Raw genomic sequence first — 18,771 nt, forward strand, 5'->3', positions numbered from 1 at the left:
CCACGCTCTTGCGCTGGGTCTGCTTGAGTCTGGCCATCTTTCCTAACTGTTGTTGTGTGATGAAGAAATAAAGCAAGAGTGAGCATTACAGCTCGCAAGATAATATATAGTGTAAACAATAATGCAAGTATCTAAATGGATAACTTACTAGAATCCTTTATCAAGTGTAAGATAATTACTTACTGGATATAAGAAAAAACAAGGGATGAAGTTACCAAATACTTCACTATACTTATATCATTTATAAAGCTACTTGAACTACCACTGTTCAAAGTATAATGAGCTTTCAACAGTTCATCACATAGATGAGACTACGAGATAAGATTTGAATAGATTAAATCTTTGTAGTATAATTGAAGGAAATGAAGCTATGATATATTTCGTTAAGTTCCGATATATATATATATCCACATATATACCTTCTTTATACAGTTCCTGGAAACCTCTGTCATGTAAGGTATGAACAGAGTTTGTAACATCCAATAAATTTTTTTTGGAAGGAAAAAGAATTGTGGCATAAACCCGATATCTTGCTGATCAGGCAAAGATACCAATAAGTAACCTTTTCTACTAGTAGATGGACGAATTCCCCACTGGTCATCACCCTGGTCGCAATAGGACCTTATGCTGGACTGCCACTCAACCACTTACGCATTTGATGGACTCCCACTGAGCCACTTACACTATCATGGACGCCCACTGAGCCCATGTTGCTTATGCCGACTCGATAGATGGACTTACTTCCCGAACGTTGGGTAAGTAATCAATTCATTTACCAAAACCGCAACCTTGTTGCGAATATAAAATACACCACAGAGCCGGATCCCTCTGGTTTTGAACGAGTATTTAAATCCCCTTTAAAAAGGAAGATCTTAAATATATAAAAATGAGTTTTGGGATCCGCTCTAACTTTTAAAAATCATTTTAAAGACTCGAAAATACTTTAAAGAGTGTTTGGAGTAATGCTGATTTAATAAAGTAAATCAGTCCCAATATATTAAAAAATATCTTAATATTATTATTTAAATAATATTCTCATAAAGAATAATCTTTATACAAATAATTGAAGTAGAAGTTGTAAAACTTATACTTGAAATGAGTATTAAATAACCAAAGATATACTTATACAAAAGTACTATCTTTATTTGAATAATCAAAAATAAGTTTGATTATCGACACCTTATTCTTTAGTAAAATAAAAATACATTTCAGAAAATAATCGGAGTCATAGGTCCTCATATGAATATTCAAATAATATTCAATTAAATAATATAAGCGGAGTCATCTGTCCTTGAATGAATATTCAAGTAATATTCATTAAATAATATAAAGTGAGTCATAAGTCCTCGAATGAATATGCAAGTAATATTCATTAAATAATATAAAGTGAGTCATAAGTCCTCGAATGAATATTCAAGTAATATTCATTAAATAATATAAAGTGAGTCATAAGTCCTCGAATGAGTATTCAAGTAATATTCATTAAATAATATAAAGTGAGTTATAAGTCCTCGAATGAATATTCAAGTAATATTCATTAAATAATATAAAGTGAGTCATAAGTCCTCGAATGAATATTCAAGTAATATTCATTAAATAATATAAAGTGAGTCATAAGTCATCGAATGAATATTCGAGTAATATTCATGAAATAATATAAAGTTATCGAATAAACCTTATTCGATTAATAGTTTTAAAAACTATTCATATATATATATATAATTCTCGAGAGCCTCGCCTCCCGGTTTTAGAAAAAGTTCACCTTTTGATCCCCTATACTAAGGGTAAACTCAAATACCGCTTATCTCTAACATAGGTATTATGCGACTAATAAGCATTTGAACCAATAGATATATAAATCAAGAATACGAAACATGCATGCATATATACCATATCACATGCTACAATATATCGCAAGAATTTGCTAATAATCAAATATGCATTTATCACAAGATCATGCATATACACATATACATCACAACAACAGTTATACGGGTAGAAAACTTGCCTGAGCGACTGGGGGTTACAAATGGTTCGGGACGAGTCTGGTAACCTATAAACAACATGTAAGTTGGAATTAAACCAAAGTCACTTGTAAATCTATACTTTAACCAAATTAGACTCTAACGCCCGCTTTGCGCTTACGGATTCTCTTAAGTCGCTCGAGTACCCTCGGCTCCACCATTTTTAATAAATTAACCATTATTAGTTTTAAGGTGATTCTTTCGCGAGTGTCTTACCAACTTCCTATTACACTTTACATAATTGTTTCATACTCCAGTTAGTCCTTTAAGGTCTTTAACCTATGTTTCAAAGTAAGGCGAGGGGTAATGGTTCATTCGCGAAATGTCATTACTTAAAATGGTCGTTTCTCCTAAACCGTACATCGGAATCAAATGAACCACATATCAAAACGAAGCTCGTAACATGAACTATCTAAAAATGGCAATGGTCGAAACCTAGCAGGGAGTTCTCGGGTCCTAATGTTATGAACAAAAGCAGTCTAAAGTAAATCGGACATTACGACGGCTATGTTTACGCGATTTCCCAAATTTCTACCATTCCAAATCAACCACCAATCAATCCCAATTCATTCATACAACCAAAATCCATCCACACTACATCATAACAGCCCCAATCAACTCAATATTAACAATTTATACTTATTCTTAAACTTGAATTTAAACTATACTTAAGTCCTTTAACCAATCAATAAGATTTCAACATCCAATTTACCACAACTCCAACCCAAACTCTAAATATGCAAGCATCAAGCTACTCTTATACCATAACAATCAAAATCATCCTAATATACAAAGTAAAGCTAGGGTTTGGAGATGTTATACCTTCCTTGAAGTGATTGGAGTAGCTAGGAAGCCTTAAGAAGCCTTGAGATGTCTTAGGGATGCTTGGATCTTAAAGGAAAAACAAGAAAAATCAAGTTAAAAATCTTGAAATCACTATTCATTATCTTCTTCATTGATTTCTTGGAAGAGATTGAGAATGAATTGGAGGCTTAAACTTATAGGATAGCCATATCTATGCATAAGGAGTACTAGATAATTATCTTACCAATTAAGGTAGCTTGGAACTTGATTTTTGAAATTTCTTCTTCTTAAAATGAAGAAAATCCGAGAGCTCCTTGGTTGAAGAAAGAAATGATTTTGTGTTTTGCTTTGATTGGTTTTGGTTGGTTGATTTTTTTGATTTGTTTTGTTTTGATTTCTTACCTTTTTACCATGGTAATTATTGAGTGGTTCACAATCATCCAACAATTCTTTCCCTTGTATCATGCTTATGTCATCATGTGATGTCACCCTCCATCCTTTGTCCTCTTCTCATTGGTTGGATGACATTATCCCCTCTAATCTCTTTGATTAGCTTCTAATTACTTGGCTAATGACCGCTGATCTGTTATATGGTTCGCTTAACTTTCGTTTTCGTTTATCGTTTGAGGGATCATACCCGGGATCTTATTACTTAGGTTCCCTTAACCTTTCTCAATACATTATATTCCTTTTTATGATCCTCTTATTAAAATCCTTGAATTTAAATCCTTTTCATCCTGTTACCTTATACTCAATTCTTTCCGTATCTGGTGGATTTTCGGGAAAAATCAAAGTGTTCGGATTTGGATTCTGACGATCTTTACATACACTTATATACCATATAGAGTACCAATAAAATCTCAGAATATCCATAAAAGAAACCCTACATAGTGTGGCATGAAAAGTTTTCTTGTTCAGAAATATCAGCAAAAACACTATTCATAAGGGTTACAAAAAGTTCAAAATTTTGGGGTTATTACCGTCTCCCCTCCTTAAAAGGATTCCGTCCCGGAATCAAATAGAAAATAAATGGGGGTACTTTTCTAGCATTGCGCTCTCTAGTTCCCAAGTTGATTCTTCCACATTATGATTCTGCCATAGCACTCTGACTAGCTTGATCACTTTTTTTTCCGAAGCACCTGCTCCTTCTTATCTATAATCCTTACTGGTTTCTCCACGTAAGTCAGATCTGGTTGCATATCCACATGCTCGTACTCCACTGTGTGTCTGGCATCCCGATGATACTTCCTTAGCATTGACACATGGAACACATTATGAACTTGTTGTAGGTTCGGGGGTAAGGCTAGCTCGTAAGCCAACTTCCTAATCCATCTTAGTATCTCAAAAGGTCCAATGTATCTTGGGCTTAGTTTTCCTTTCTTTCCGAATCTCATTAACCCCTTCCAAGGGGATACTTTTAGTAGTACTAAGTCCCCTACTTCATACTCCTTGTCCTTTCGGGCTAGGTCTGCATATTTCTTCTGTCTGTCTTGGGCTGCTACCAGCCGCCCTCTGATAAGATCCACTATTTCTTTGGTCCTTTGGACCACTTCGGGTCCGAGCATCTTCCGTTCCCCTACTTCATCCCAGTATAAGGGAGATCGACACCCTCTTCCGTACAGAGCCTCATAAGGTTGCATTCCGATGCTAGCATGAAAGCTATTGTTATAAGAAAACTCGATCAACGGCAAGTGATCATCCCAACTTCCTTTAAAGTCTATTGCACAGACTCTCAACATATCCTCTAGTGTCTGGATGGTCCTTTCCTCTGCCCATCCGTCTGGGGATGGTACGCGGTACTCATATTTAACTTGGTCCCGCACATTCTTGAAAGCTCCTCCAAAATATGGAGTTGAACCTGGGGTCTCGGTCTGAGACAATGGACGCTGGGACTCCATGTTGCGTCACTATTTCCTTAAGATAAATATCCACCAGTCTATCGACTGTGTATCTCTCATTGATAGGAATGAAATGAGCTGACTTTGTCAGTCGGTCTATAATCACCCATATGGCATCATTATTGGCTTTCGTCCTTGGCAAGCCTACAACAAAATCCATCGCTATCTGTTCCCATTTCCACTCGGGAATTTCCAGGGGTCGTAAAAGTCCACTGGGTCTCTGGTGCTCTGCCTTTACTCTTTGGCAAGTCAAGCATTTGCTTACCCATTCTGCTACGTCCCTCTTCATGTTGGGCCACCAGTAATATTCCTTCAAATCCCTATACATCTTGGTGCTTCCCGGGTGAATGGAATACCTTGAACTATGGCTTTCATCCAAAATCTCATCTTTAAGCTCTTGAACGTTCGGAACCCAAATCCGGTAGGAGTACCTCATTATCCCTTTATCATCTTTCTCAGTATGGATCTCTTCTCCATTCATTGACTCTCTGCCTTCATTCATTATTTTCTCTTGGCATAATCTGATCTTTTCCAATAAATCTGGCTGCATTGAGATCTCAAAAAGCTTTTCAGTTCCGGTTCCGGTTACCTTTACTTCTATTTCCATTCTTTCGAAATCCCTGATTAATTCCTCTGAAGTCATTATCATTCTGAGCCTTTCCTTCCTACTGAGGGCGTCAGCCATCACATTGGCTTTCCCCGAATGATAGAGAATCTCACAATCATAGTCCTTGATTAGCTCTAACCATCTCCTCTGGCGCATGTTGAGCTCTTTCTGCGTGAATAAGTACTTGAGGCTCTTATGGTCTGTGAAAATCTCGCACTTCTCTCCATACAAGTAGTGCCTCCAAATTTTTAGGGCAAAAACTATTGCCTCGAGCTCAAGGTCATGAGTAGGATATCTAATCTTGTATTCCTTCAGTTGTCTCGACGCATACGCAATCACTTTACCGTGCTGCATAAGCACACACCCTAATCCTTTGTGTGACGCGTCACTATATATCACAAAATCTCCTTTTCCATCTGGCAATGCCAACACCGGGGCCGTTACCAACCTTTTCTTTAATTCCTGAAAACTGTTCTCGCATTTCTCTGTCCATTCAAACTTCTTTGTCTTACGAGTAAGTCATGTCAAAGGGGTTGCGATCTTCGCAAAGTCCTGTACAAATCTACGATAGTAGCCGGCCAATCCTATGAAACTCCTTACCTCTGTGGGTGTGGTTGGCCTTTCCCAATTTGAGACCGCCTCTATCTTGGAGGGGTCGACCAATACTCCTTCTTTATTGATCACATGTCCTAAAAACTGCACTTCATTCCGCCAGAATTCACACTTCGAGAATTTGGCATATAACTGTTCCTCTCTGAGTATTCCTAGAGCTATCTTCAAATGCTCTGTATGATCTGCCTCAGTCCTTGAGTAGATTAAAATATCATCGATAAAAACTATCACACACTTGTCCAAGTACTTCTTAAATACTCTGTTCATTAAATCCATGAAAGCCGCTGGGGCGTTGGTTAATCCAAAGGACATTACCAAGAACTCATAGTGCCCATACCTGGTACGGAACGGGTCTTGGAAATATCTTCGGGTTTAATCTTTAGCTGGTGATATCCAGTTCTCAGGTCAATCTTGGAAAAATAAACAGCATCTTTTAGCTGGTCGAACAGATCGTCTATTCTAGGTAGCGGGTACCTGTTCTTTATGGTTAGCTTGTTCAACTCTCGATAGTCGATGCACAGCCTCATGCTCCCATCCCTTTTCTTAACAAATAACACTGGTGCTCCCCACGGTGACACACTGGGTCTTATCATACACTTATCCAAAAGTTCCTGCAATTGGGTAGCTAATTCCTTCATTTCTAATGGCGCTAACCGGTAAGGTGCTTTTGAAACTGGCGCCGTCCCTGGGGCCAACTCAATAGCAAATTCAATCACTCTATCGGGTGGTAATCCCGGAAGGTCTTGTGGGAATACGTCTTCAAATTCGTTGACTACCGGAATATCTTGTAAGTTGGGCACCTCCTTCTGCGTGTCCACCACATAGGCTAGGTAAGCCTCATTTCCTTTTCGTAGCATCCTTCTGGCCTGGGCCAGAGTAAAAAATTTCTACATCTGCCTCTTTCCTCTAAATATAACTTCTTTCTTTCCTGGGATATTTAACTTAACTTTCTTCCCCTTACAGTCTATCTGAGCATCATTGCTAGATAGCCAGTCCATTCCCAAAATTACATCAAACTCCCCTAATTTAAAAGGAATCAGATCAACACTAAAAGATTGCTCCCCTATGCCTAACTCACAGGCGGGGTGAATCTGGTTAACAGGAATAATTTCATGATTGGCTATTTCTACTTGCAAGGGTTCTATCAAGGGTTCAGCCTTAAGTCTTAACTTACGCGCAAGGTCCTTCGATATAAAAGATTTAGTTGCTCCCGAATCAAATAAAACGTTTGCACTGACTGAATTTAGAGAAAGGGTACCTGCTATCACATCTGAGTCTTTCATAGCATCCTGGTCTGTCATGTTGAAAGTCCTCGCAGTAGGTGGCTTATTGGAGGCAGCCCTGCTGGCTCCTGAAGCTGCTGGATTGTTCATTGGGCATTCCCTCTTCCAATGACCCGGGCGTCCACACTGATGACAAGCGGTGGTTGGAATGACGGCAGGGGTTGATGAAGGGCACTTAGTTGAATAGAGACCTTCTCGTCCGCACTTAAAGCAGGTTACTGGCTTTCCTTTACACTCCCCAGTGTGCATCCTTCCACAAGTGTTATAGGCTGGCAATGGGAGTCGAGACTGGTTGGAATAGGACATTCTCGACTTCTGGTCGCTCTGGCTCACATTCACGCTCATTGGCCGCTTAAACCCAGTGTTCTTTCCCGGTAGGGACACTGCTCCTCGATTAAATCTAGTTGGGAAGCTCCTTCATGCGGAACCCCCACCCATGCTCATACTTTTCCTCTTTATTCCCTTCTTCTCTCTTTTCTTCTGCATCTGTTCACTTCCGACTTCTACAATTGTTGCCTTTTGCACCAGAGTGGCATAATCCGTAAGCTCAAGGATTGCCACCCTATTCTGAATCCACGGTTTCAGTCCATGCTGAAACCTCCTAGCTTTTTTTTCCTCGGTGCTTACAAATTCCAGCACAAACCTTGATAACTCGGTAAATTTCGCTTCGTACTCTGCTACAGATAAATTATTCTGCTTTAGCTCCAAGAACTTGAGCTCCATCTGGTTTTCCATAAACCTCGGGAGATATTTTCCCAGAAACAACTGACTGAACCTCTCCCAGGTTATGATAGCATCTGTCTCCATGTTTTTCTTGGCCTCCCACCAGGAGTTGGCCTCTCCTTTCATAAGGTAGGTAGAAAATACAGTCTTCTGTGCCTCATCGGTACTAAATATCTCAAAGGATTTCTCCATTTCCTTTAACCATGCCCTTGCCTCAACTAGGTCGGCTGATCCGTGGAACTCAGGGGGCTTAAGGGACTTAAAAGCCCTGAAAGAGTTTGCCACAACATTGTTATTTCCTTGAGGGGTGGGTTGGGTTGACTTTCCAAGTTCTGCCTTAGTAGTTGCATGAACTGGCCCATGGGATCCATGCCTGGGTTTGGTATTCGTTGCTCAACCTCAGCTTCTCCTTCTTCAGCCTCTATCTCAAATCCCTCAACATCATATGTTTCCTCTTCCTCTTCATACAGGGAGTCATCCTGTTCCACAGAATCCTCATCTTCCTCTTCACTGTGTTCCTGGTTCCTATCGTCCTGGTTATGGCTTCCCTGGTCCTCAGATCCAGGGTTTGCCCTAGTTCCAATCTTTCTTGGCCGCATGATACTGATAATTATTTGGGGAAATTCAACGTTAGGTCACAATCATACAAAACATTGTGCCTTGCACAGTTCTATAATGGGGAGAATGTATCTCGCGATTCTATTATATTATGGCAGTTCTAATAAGAAGTGTAGTAATAATAATGATAAAAGTAGTGATCTCGTCACTAAGGAACTGAACCGAAAGGAAACAAATATATACATTATGCGAGAAATACATAGTTTGATCTGGTCAAAAGTACAACAGTGCTACAGCCATCTGTCCCAAAAGTGATACATAATAGTCTATCTGTCTAGTCAGAAAAAGGGATGCTATATACAAGTCAACTATCCCGGAAAATTGGTTCTTACTAAGGCCTCGACTAACTAGACAACTAGACTATCTCATCGTCAGTCCTGAATCACACACCAGAGCGGGTCAGCTCCCATACCCTTTCCATCGCACGACGGAAGATATAGTCGGCCTGCCGCCTAGAGATCCTACCATGCCTGTCCCCATGGAGCGATCTGAGTCTTGGTCGGGACGTGAGCTCTATCCCCGTCAGCTCCCTCCTCAAGGATCGGGGTATAGCAGCCCTAGTCTCATAAGCTCGGGTACGCTTACCCGCCCTCTCCACATCCAACTCCCTCCTGGCCTCATCTAGCCGGGCCTCAGCAACAGCCACTCGGGTCCTCAGTACATCCTGAACATAGCCGTGGGCTAACAAAGACTGCCTATGGGCAGGGTCGAGAGGTGGTGAATCTGGAGCCGCTGGGGGTGACTCCTCGGTCTTCCTAGGCTCGGAAGTATGGGTCTCTGAGCTGTCATCATAGGGGATCCAAGATAGTGGTGGAGGGGTAGGAGCTCTGACCACCGGAAGTGTGGGTAAAGGGGTACCAGTGTACACTACCATAGCTCCGACACGCTCCTCAGCTACTGGGACCTCATCCGGGTCCTCCTCATCTGAAATAGCAATGACCTCTGTCTCTCACTCCTCTGAGGGGTCCTCCTGATCCTCCTCCATTTCAGGCTCCTCCTGATCCTCGACATCTAGCAGTGCCTCATCATGCTCACGCTCGAACATCTCAGGGTCCTCTATCTCATACGCCTACACATTAAACGAGCTAAGTTACTATCATGATACTTATAAGGGTTCCCGTAAGGGTTTTAACTGTCAGCGCTACTTTAAGTAGTCCGACCATGAACTTGGCAAGAGTTCTTATTATCTTTGTGAGTTTATTATTATATCGTCGCATCATCTCTGAGGTTTATAACGCTTAGCTCTGATACCATTTCTGTAACACCCCCAGATCCGGGGTCAGGGATCCGGGTCGTCACGGTCTTTCTTTCCACAATATCACTTCACTTAATTAATAATAATTAACCTTATGCTATGACCCCACACTAACACACACCACAACCCGTTATAGTCTCAGAGATGAAATTGAAATAAGTACAAGTCTTTGAATCCATAATTTAAAAGTTATTACAACCCAAAATGATTACTTGATAAGTTTACAATTAATTTCCATTATCTGCCACAAGTTATAATTATACATAATTGATTCCCAAAAGTAGAAGGTCTGATCTACAGATAGATCTACCTCTGCAGCTATAGCAGCTATGATCTCAACGGGAAGGCGCGGGGCGCTTCCCACGCTGTTGCGCTGGGTTTGCTTGAGTCTGGCCATCTTTCCTAACTGTTGTCGTGTGATGAAGAAATAAGGCAAGAGTGAGCATTACAGCTCGCAAGATAATATATAGTGTAAACAATAATGCAAGTATCTAAATGGATAACTTACTAGAATCCTTTATCAAGTGTAAGATAATTACTTACTGGATATAAGCAAAAACAAGGGATGAAGTTACCAAATACTTCACTATACTTATATCATTTATAAAGCTACTTGAACTACCACTGTTCAAAGTATAATGAGCTTTCGACAGTTCATCACATAGATGAGACTACGAGACAAGATTTGAATAGATTAAATCTTTGCAGTATTATTGAAGGAAATGAAGCTATGATATACTTCATTAAGTTCCGATATATATATCCACATATATACCTTCTTTATACAGTTCCTGGAAACCTCTGTCATGTAAGGTATGAACAGAGTTTTAACATCCAATAAATTTTTTTGGAAGGAAAAAGAATTGTGGCATAAACCCGATATCTTGCTGATCAGGCAAAGATATCAATAAGTAACCTTTTCTACTATTAGATGGACGAATTCCCCACTAGTCATCACCCTGGTCGTAATAGGACCTTATGCTGGACTGCCACTCAGCCACTTACGCATTTGATGGACTCCCACTGAGCCACTTACACTATCATGGACGCCCACTGAGCCCATGTTGCTTATGCCGACTCGATAGATGGACTTACTTCCCGAATGTTGGGTAAGTAATCAATTCATTTACCAAAAGCGCAACCTTGTTGCGAATATAAAATACACCACAAAGCCGGATCCCTCTAGTTTTGAGCGAGTATTTAAATCCCCTTTAAAAAGGAAGATCTTAAATATATAAAAATAAGTTTTGGGATCCGTTCTAACTTTTAAAAATCATTTTAAAGACTCGAAAACACTTTAAAGAGTGTTTGGAGTAATGCTGATTTAATAAAGTAAATCAGTCCCAATATATTAGAAAATATCTGAATATTATTATTTAAATAATATTCCCATAAAGAATAATCTTTATACGAATAAATGAAGTAGAAGTTGTAAAACCTATACTTGAAATGAGTATTAAATAACCAAAGATATACTTATACGAAAGTACTATCTTTATTTGAATAATCAAAAATAAGTTTGATTATCGACACCTTATTCTTTAGTAAAATAAAGTATACATTTCAGAAAATAATCGGAGTCATAGGTCCTCATATGAATATTCAAATAATATTCAATTAAATAATATAAGCAGAGTCATCTGTCCTCGAATGAATATTCAAGTAATATTCATTAAATAATATAAAGTGAGTCATAAGTCCTCGAATGAATATTCAAGTAATATTCATTAAATAATATAAAGTGAGTCATAAGTCCTCGAATGAATATTCAAGTAATATTCATTAAATAATATAAAGTGAGTCATAAGTCCTCGAATGAATATTCAAGTAATATTCATTAAATAATATAAAGTGAGTCATAAGTTCTCGAATGAATATTCAAGTAATATTCATTAAATAATATAAACTGAGTCATAAGTCCTCGAATGAATATTTAAGTAATATTCATTAAATAATATAAAGTTATCGAATAAACCTTATTCGATTAATAGTTTTAAAAACTATTCATATATATATATATATATAATACTCGAGAGCCTCTTCTTCCGGTTTTAGAAAAAGTTCACCTTTTGATCCCCTATACTAAGGGTAAACTCAAATACTGCTTATCTCTAGCATAGGTATTATGCGACTAATAAGCATTTGAACCAACATATATATAAATCATAAATACGAAACAGGCATGCATATATACCATATCACATGCTACAATATATCGCAAGAATTTGCTAATAATCAAATATGCATTTATCACAAGATCATGCATATACACATATACATCACAACAACAGTTATACGGGTAGAAAACTTGCCTGAGCGACTGGGGGTTACAAATGGCTCGGGACGAGTCTGGTAACCTATAAACAACATGTAAGTTGGAATTAAACTAAAGTCACTTGTAAATCTATACTTTAACCAAATTAGACTCTAACGCTCCCTTTGCGCTTACTGATTCTCTTAAGTCGCTCGAGTACCCTCGGCTCCACCATTTTTAATAAATTAACCATTACGAGTTTTAAGGCGATTCTTTCGCGAGTGTCTTACTAACTGCCTATTACACTTTACATAATTGTTTCATACTCTAATTAGTCCTTTAAGATCTTTAACCTATGTTTCAAAGTAAGGCGAGGGGTATTGGTTCGTTCGCGAAATGTCGTTACTTAAAACGGTCGTTTCTCCTAAACCGTACATCGGAATCAAACGAACCACATATCAAAACGAAGCTCGTAACATGAACTATCTAAAAACGGCAATGGTCGAAACCTAGGAGGGAGTTATCGGGTCCTAAAGTTATGAACAAAAGCAGTCTAAAGTAAATGGGACATTACGACGGCTATTTTACGCGATTTCCCAAATTTATACCATTCCAAATCAACCACCAATCAATCCCAATTCATTTATACAACCAAAATCCATCCACACTACATCATAACAGCCCCAATCAAATCAAAATTAACAATTTATACTTATTCTTAAACTTGAATTTAAACTATACTTAAGTCCTTTAACCAATCAATAAGATTTCAACATCCAATTTACCACAACTCCAACCCAAACTCTAAATATGCAAGCATCAAGCTACTCTTATACCATAACAATCAAAATCATCCTAATATACAAAGTAAAGCTAGGGTTTGGAGATGTTATACCTTCCTTGAAGTGATTGGAGTAGCTAGGAAGCCTTAAGAAGCCTTGAGATGTCTTAGGGATGCTTGGATCTTAAAGGAAAAACAAGAAAAATCAAGTTAAAAATCTTGAAATCACTATTCATTATCTTCTTCATTGATTTCTTGGAAGAGATTGAGAATGAATTGGAGGCTTAAACTTATAGGATAGCCATATCTATGCATAAGGAGTACTAGATAATTATCTTACCAATTAAGGAAGCTTGGAACTTGATTTTTGAAATTTCTTCGTCTTGAAATGAAGAAAAGCCGAGAGCTCCTTGGTTGAAGAAAGAAATGATTTTGTGTTTTGATTTGATTTGTTTTGGTTGGTTGATTTTTTTGATTTGTTTTGTTTTGATTTCTTACCTTTTTACCATGGTAATTATTGTGTGGTTCACAATCATCCAACAATTCCTTCCCTTGTGTCATGCTTATGTCATCATGTGATGTCACCCTCCCTCCTTTGTCCTCTTCTCATTGGTTGGATGACATCATCCCCTCTAATCTCTTTGATTAGCTTCTAATTACTTGGCTAATGACCGCTGATCTGTTATACGGTTCGCTTAACTTTCGTTTTCGTTTATCGTTTGAGGGATCATACCCGGGATCTTATTACTTAGGTTCCCTTAACCTTTCTCAATACATTATATTCCTTTTTATGATCCTCTTATTAAAATCCTTGAATTTAAATCCTTTTCATCCTGTTACCTTATACTCAATTCTTTCCGTATCTGGTGGATTTTTGGGAAAAATCAAAGTGTTCGGATTTGGATTCTGACGATCTTTACATACACCTATATACCATATAGAGTACAAATAAAATCTCAGAATACCCATAAAAGAAACCCTACATAGTGTGGCATGAAAAGTTTTCTTGTTCAGAAATATCAGCAAAAACACTATTCATAAGGGTTACAAAAATTTCAAAATTTTGGGGTTATTACAGTTCGTTTGAATCCGATGTACGGTTTAGGAGAAACGACTATTTTAAGTAACGACGCTTCGCGACCGAACCATTACCCCTCGCATTACTTTGAAATATTGGTTAAAGACCTTAAATGACTAATTGGAGTATGAAACATTTATGTAAAGTGGATTAGGCAGTTGGTAAGGTATTCGCAAAAGAATCGCCTTAAAACTCTTAATGGTTAATTTATAAAAAATGGTGGAGCCGAGGGTACTCGAGCAACTTAAGTGAATTGTTAAGCGCAAAAGCGAACGTTAGGGTCTAATTGGTTAAAGTATAGATTCATAAGAGACTTTGGTTAATTCCAACTTATATGTTGTTTATAGGTTACCAGACTCGTCCCAAGCCTTTTATCACCCCCAGTCGCTCAGGCAAGTTTTCTACCCGTTATACTGTTGTTGTGATGTATATATGTATATGCATTATCTTGTGATAGATGCATGTTGGTTAATTAGCAAATTTTGCGATATATTGAAGCATGCTAATATGGTATATATATGCATGTCTGTTTCGTAATCTGGTTATCTATCTGTTGATTTCAATGCTTATAGTTGCATAATACCTATGCTAGAGATAAGCAGTAGTTGCGTATACCCTTAGTATAAGGAACCCAAAGGTGAACATTTTCTAAAAACTGGGAGTCGATATTCCCGAGTATAACATATATATATTTATATATATATAAGATATAGTTTTCAAAACTATTAATCAAATAAGGTTTAGTCGATAACTTTATTTTATTTAATGAGTATTATTTGAATATTCATTCGAGGACTTATAACTCTGTTTATTCTATTTAATGAATATTATTTGAATATTCATTTGAGGACTTATGACTCCGATTATTTACTAATTAATATTCTTTATTTTATTAGAGAATAATGTATCGATAATCAAACTTACTTTTGATTATTCAAATAAAGGTAGTACTTTCGTATAAGTATATCTACTTGGGGAAACGGAGAACAAGCTTTACGTTTCAGGGTTATGGATTTCATCTGAACTAGGAGTGGCGTAAGTGGTCGAGTGGCGCCGACCCAGCCTTATTATATTGGCCCAAATGGCCTGGAAGTTCCGCTAAGATGGTTCATTCCTTAGGAGTCCAGTGTTCGGTTGACAAGTAAATCCGACATGTTCTCCTCTACATGTAGAAAATGATGGGGTTGCATTACTACGACTGATCATCTGAAGTGGTCTTCCTGGCGCGGCAAACTCCCGTAATGAGTTCATCATCCAGTTTGGATATTTCTGCAACACTACCCGGAGCATTGGATCGAAAGGCTACGGACGGGTGATTGCTGAGGCATTGACAGGGTCAAACGGTTATAATGATGTTTCCCTCAAATGAAGTATCTCGTAACTTCATTTCTTTTAAACACATTTCAAGGATTGAATCTATTCAAGTCTTATCTTGTAGTCTCATCTATGTGATGAACTTTCAAAACTATTTATACCTTGAATGGTGGTGGTTCAAGTAGTATTCGGAAAATATATAAGTATATTGGAGTATCTTACAACTTCATCTTTTCAACTTATATCCAGTGAATGATTATCTTATGAATGACAAAGATTTTCAGAAAAATGTTGAGACAAGGTTAGATATATGAGATCACCTTGCAACGATATTTTTTTTATACAGTTATAAACTGGAACTCTGTGTATATTACACATGTCAGAGGATTTCAAAGATTGTGAAAAGTATATATGTATATATACTGAATATTTTGCGACTTGGTCGCGTTAAGATATCAACTTGGTTCATTTCTTCTTGACCAATACTTTCATGAATACTATGAGAATGCTCATATATTGTTAATTATTATACACACTATTTCGGTGGGCTTGTTGCTCACCCTTGCTTTCTTCTTTCATCACACAACGACAGATAGAAAAGATGAACAGGACCAAACTTTCAATTCGCAAGCGGTTAGGAAACGTTCCGCGGTTTTCTGGAAGCGTTGATGTCGCCGTAGCTGAGGTAGGAACTACCAATAGGCTAGGCTTTCAACTATTGATGAACCAGACTTATGTATATTATGAATTGTAATAATGGCAAAGAATATGTAAATTATTCAGAAACCCTTTTGAAGTGAAATGGTTTACAATTATGGAGTAAAATGACTTGTGTTATTTTTGGTATTCATCTCTGAGACTATAACTTGTGGTGTGTGTGTATTGGGGGGTCACAATACGCAGCAGTTGGTTGATTGTTAAGGTTAAGTATTATTATAGGAAATGGAACTCGTGACAACCCGAATCCCCGACCCCGGATTTGGGGGTGTTACATGAGCTCAGGTGTGGGAGCTTCTTCAATTGACGGTTCGAGAGGCTCCTGAGAAAGTTTGATATCTGCTAACCCAAGAGAATCGAATGGCATATCCAACTTCCTCTTCTATGGAGGTACATTCAAAACATGTAGTTGTTCTTCCCCTTCTTTATCTTTACTATCAAACTCTCATGTTAAGGATCTCTCTAAGGTATCTGACTTCGGCAATTGCTCAAGCTTCGAATTCACTACATAGTAGACCCACTCTACTTTAAAACATTCATCTTTAGCTGTGGGTAACTTTATTTCCTTGAACACCTTAAAAGTGACCTTTTGATCGTGAACCTTCATTGTAAGCTCTCCTTTTTGCATATCAATCATTGTCCGGCCATTAGCTAAGAATGGTCTCCCCAAGATAATGGGAATCTTCTTATCCTCCTCAAAGTCAAGAATTACAAAGTCATCAGGAAAGATAAGTTTTTCCACCTTGACCAGCACATCATCCACAATGCCTCGTGGATATGTAATAGAACGATCGGCCAACTGCAAGGACATATATATCGGCTTCGGATCAGGTAGACCAAGCTTCTTGAAGATAGATAATGGCATCAAATTGATGCTAGCTTCCAAATCACATGAACACTTGTCGAACTACAAGTTTCGGATGGTGCAAGGAATAGTGAAGCTTCGAGGATCTTTAAACTTTGGAGGCAACTTCTGTTACAGCACAACACTACATTCCTCCGTTAGAGCAATGGTCTCTAAGTCATCGAGCTTCAATTTACGAGTGAGAATACCTTTCATAAACTTTGCATAGCTAGGCATCTGTTCAAGAGCTTCAACGAAAGGTATGTTGATGTGAAGTTTCTTGAAAACTTCCAAAAACCTAGCAAATTACTTATCCAACTTCTGCTTTTACAACCTTTTAGGAAAAGGAGGTGGAGGATAGAACTGTTTTTCCCCTATATTACCCTCAGGAGGAATGTTGGCAACAACTTTCTTCCTAGTTTCCACCTTAGCATCCTTCAGCACCACTGTTTCAGCTACAATCTCATTTTCTGGAATTGATAAGGATGCATACGCACCTGCATTCTAGACAGAATTTTCAGAATCTTCATCTTGCTGAATTTGGGGGTTCGGGACCTTTCCAAGCCTAAATGTGATTGCGTTCACCTGTTCTTCGACTTCCCTCTTGCCTGGATTGGCTTTTGTATCACTAGGGAGTGTACTAGGTTGTCGATTCAACACAACATTGGAAATCTGCCTAATTTGATTCTCCAGATTCTTGATATACTCAGCCTAGCTTTTGCATATAAGAGCCTGGTTTTTGCACATAAGCCTCAACTCCTCCAATTCATATTTTTCATTAGAAAATTGACCGACACTTCCATGCGGGTATTGTTGTAGTTGGAGTTGTATTGGTGCATACTGTTGCTGAAAACCAGGAGGATTGAATTGATTGGATCCAAACTGCTGATAAGGCTGTTATACCACATTCTGATTGTTGCTCCAGCAGAAGTTAAGATGATTCCTGTTATCAAGATGATAAGTGTTTGGAACTAGTTGCTGTGATCTCTAAAAGTTACTCATACTCTGAGTTAATTCACTAGTTATAGCGTATTGCTCCGTCGCATGCGAACCTGCACACAGCTCACAAAACACTACTTATCTGCTTAACACCATAGTTAGCTAGAGAATCGATCTTCATAGACAGCACTTTTAGTTGAGCAGTGATAGCTGTAGTTGTATCCACTTCCAGAACTCATATTACCTTGCCCTGTGGCAATCTCTGAGTTGGATACTGATATTCATTAGTAGCCATTAGTTTAATTAGATCATAAGCTTCCTCATACTTCTTTGCGCATAATGCTCCACCTGATGTTGCGTCGAGCATGGGTCTTGACTGTGCTCCCAACACGTTATAGAAGTAATTGATGATCATCCAATCAGGAATTCCATGATGAGGACACTTCCTAAGCATCTCCTTGTAGAGCTCCCATGCTTCATACAAAGATTCTCCCGTTTGCTGTGCAAATTGAGTAAGAGCGTTTCTGATTGCAGTTGTCTTCGCCAAAGGGAAGAATTTAGTAAGAAAAATTTAAGCAAAATCCACCCAAGTGGTGATAGAACCTGTTAGTAGAGAATGTAACCAGCATTTAGCTTTATCCCTCAGAGAGAATGGGAAAAGCCTCAGCTTTATAGCATCTTCAGAAACAGCATTGAACCTGAAGGTGTCGCAGATCTCTATAAAATCCCTAATGTGCGTATTGGGATTTTCCATTGGAACACCCCCAAACTGAACTGAATTCTATACCATCTAAATTATTCCAGGCTTGATCTCAAAGGTATTAGCTGTGATCGCTGGCCTGACAATGCTAGATTAAATGTAATTGATCTTGGGTTGAGAAAAATTCATCAATGCTTTCGTTAGTGCTGCTGGATCTCCCATAGTAATGAGTACCTAAAACACAAACAAATAAACCGTGAAAGTAAAAGAATCTGAGTCGGTGAACTTTAATGACCACTGATGACAAGCACATAAACTAA

The 18,771-nt window shown here is 38.2% G+C and overlaps 1 non-coding gene across 1 annotated transcript; it reads left to right on the forward strand.

Moving 5' to 3' along the window:
* Positions 1 to 18,176: 18,176 nt before the first annotated feature.
* Positions 18,177 to 18,283, forward strand: LOC141681986 (small nucleolar RNA R71). The gene has a single exon (XR_012559390.1). It is a non-coding gene; the product is annotated as a small nucleolar RNA R71 (small nucleolar RNA).
* The last annotated feature ends 488 nt before the right edge of the window (positions 18,284 to 18,771 follow it).

Source organism: Apium graveolens, chromosome 8 (genome assembly GCF_009905375.1).
Source record: "Apium graveolens cultivar Ventura chromosome 8, ASM990537v1, whole genome shotgun sequence".
Taxonomy (NCBI): Eukaryota; Viridiplantae; Streptophyta; class Magnoliopsida; order Apiales; family Apiaceae; genus Apium; species Apium graveolens.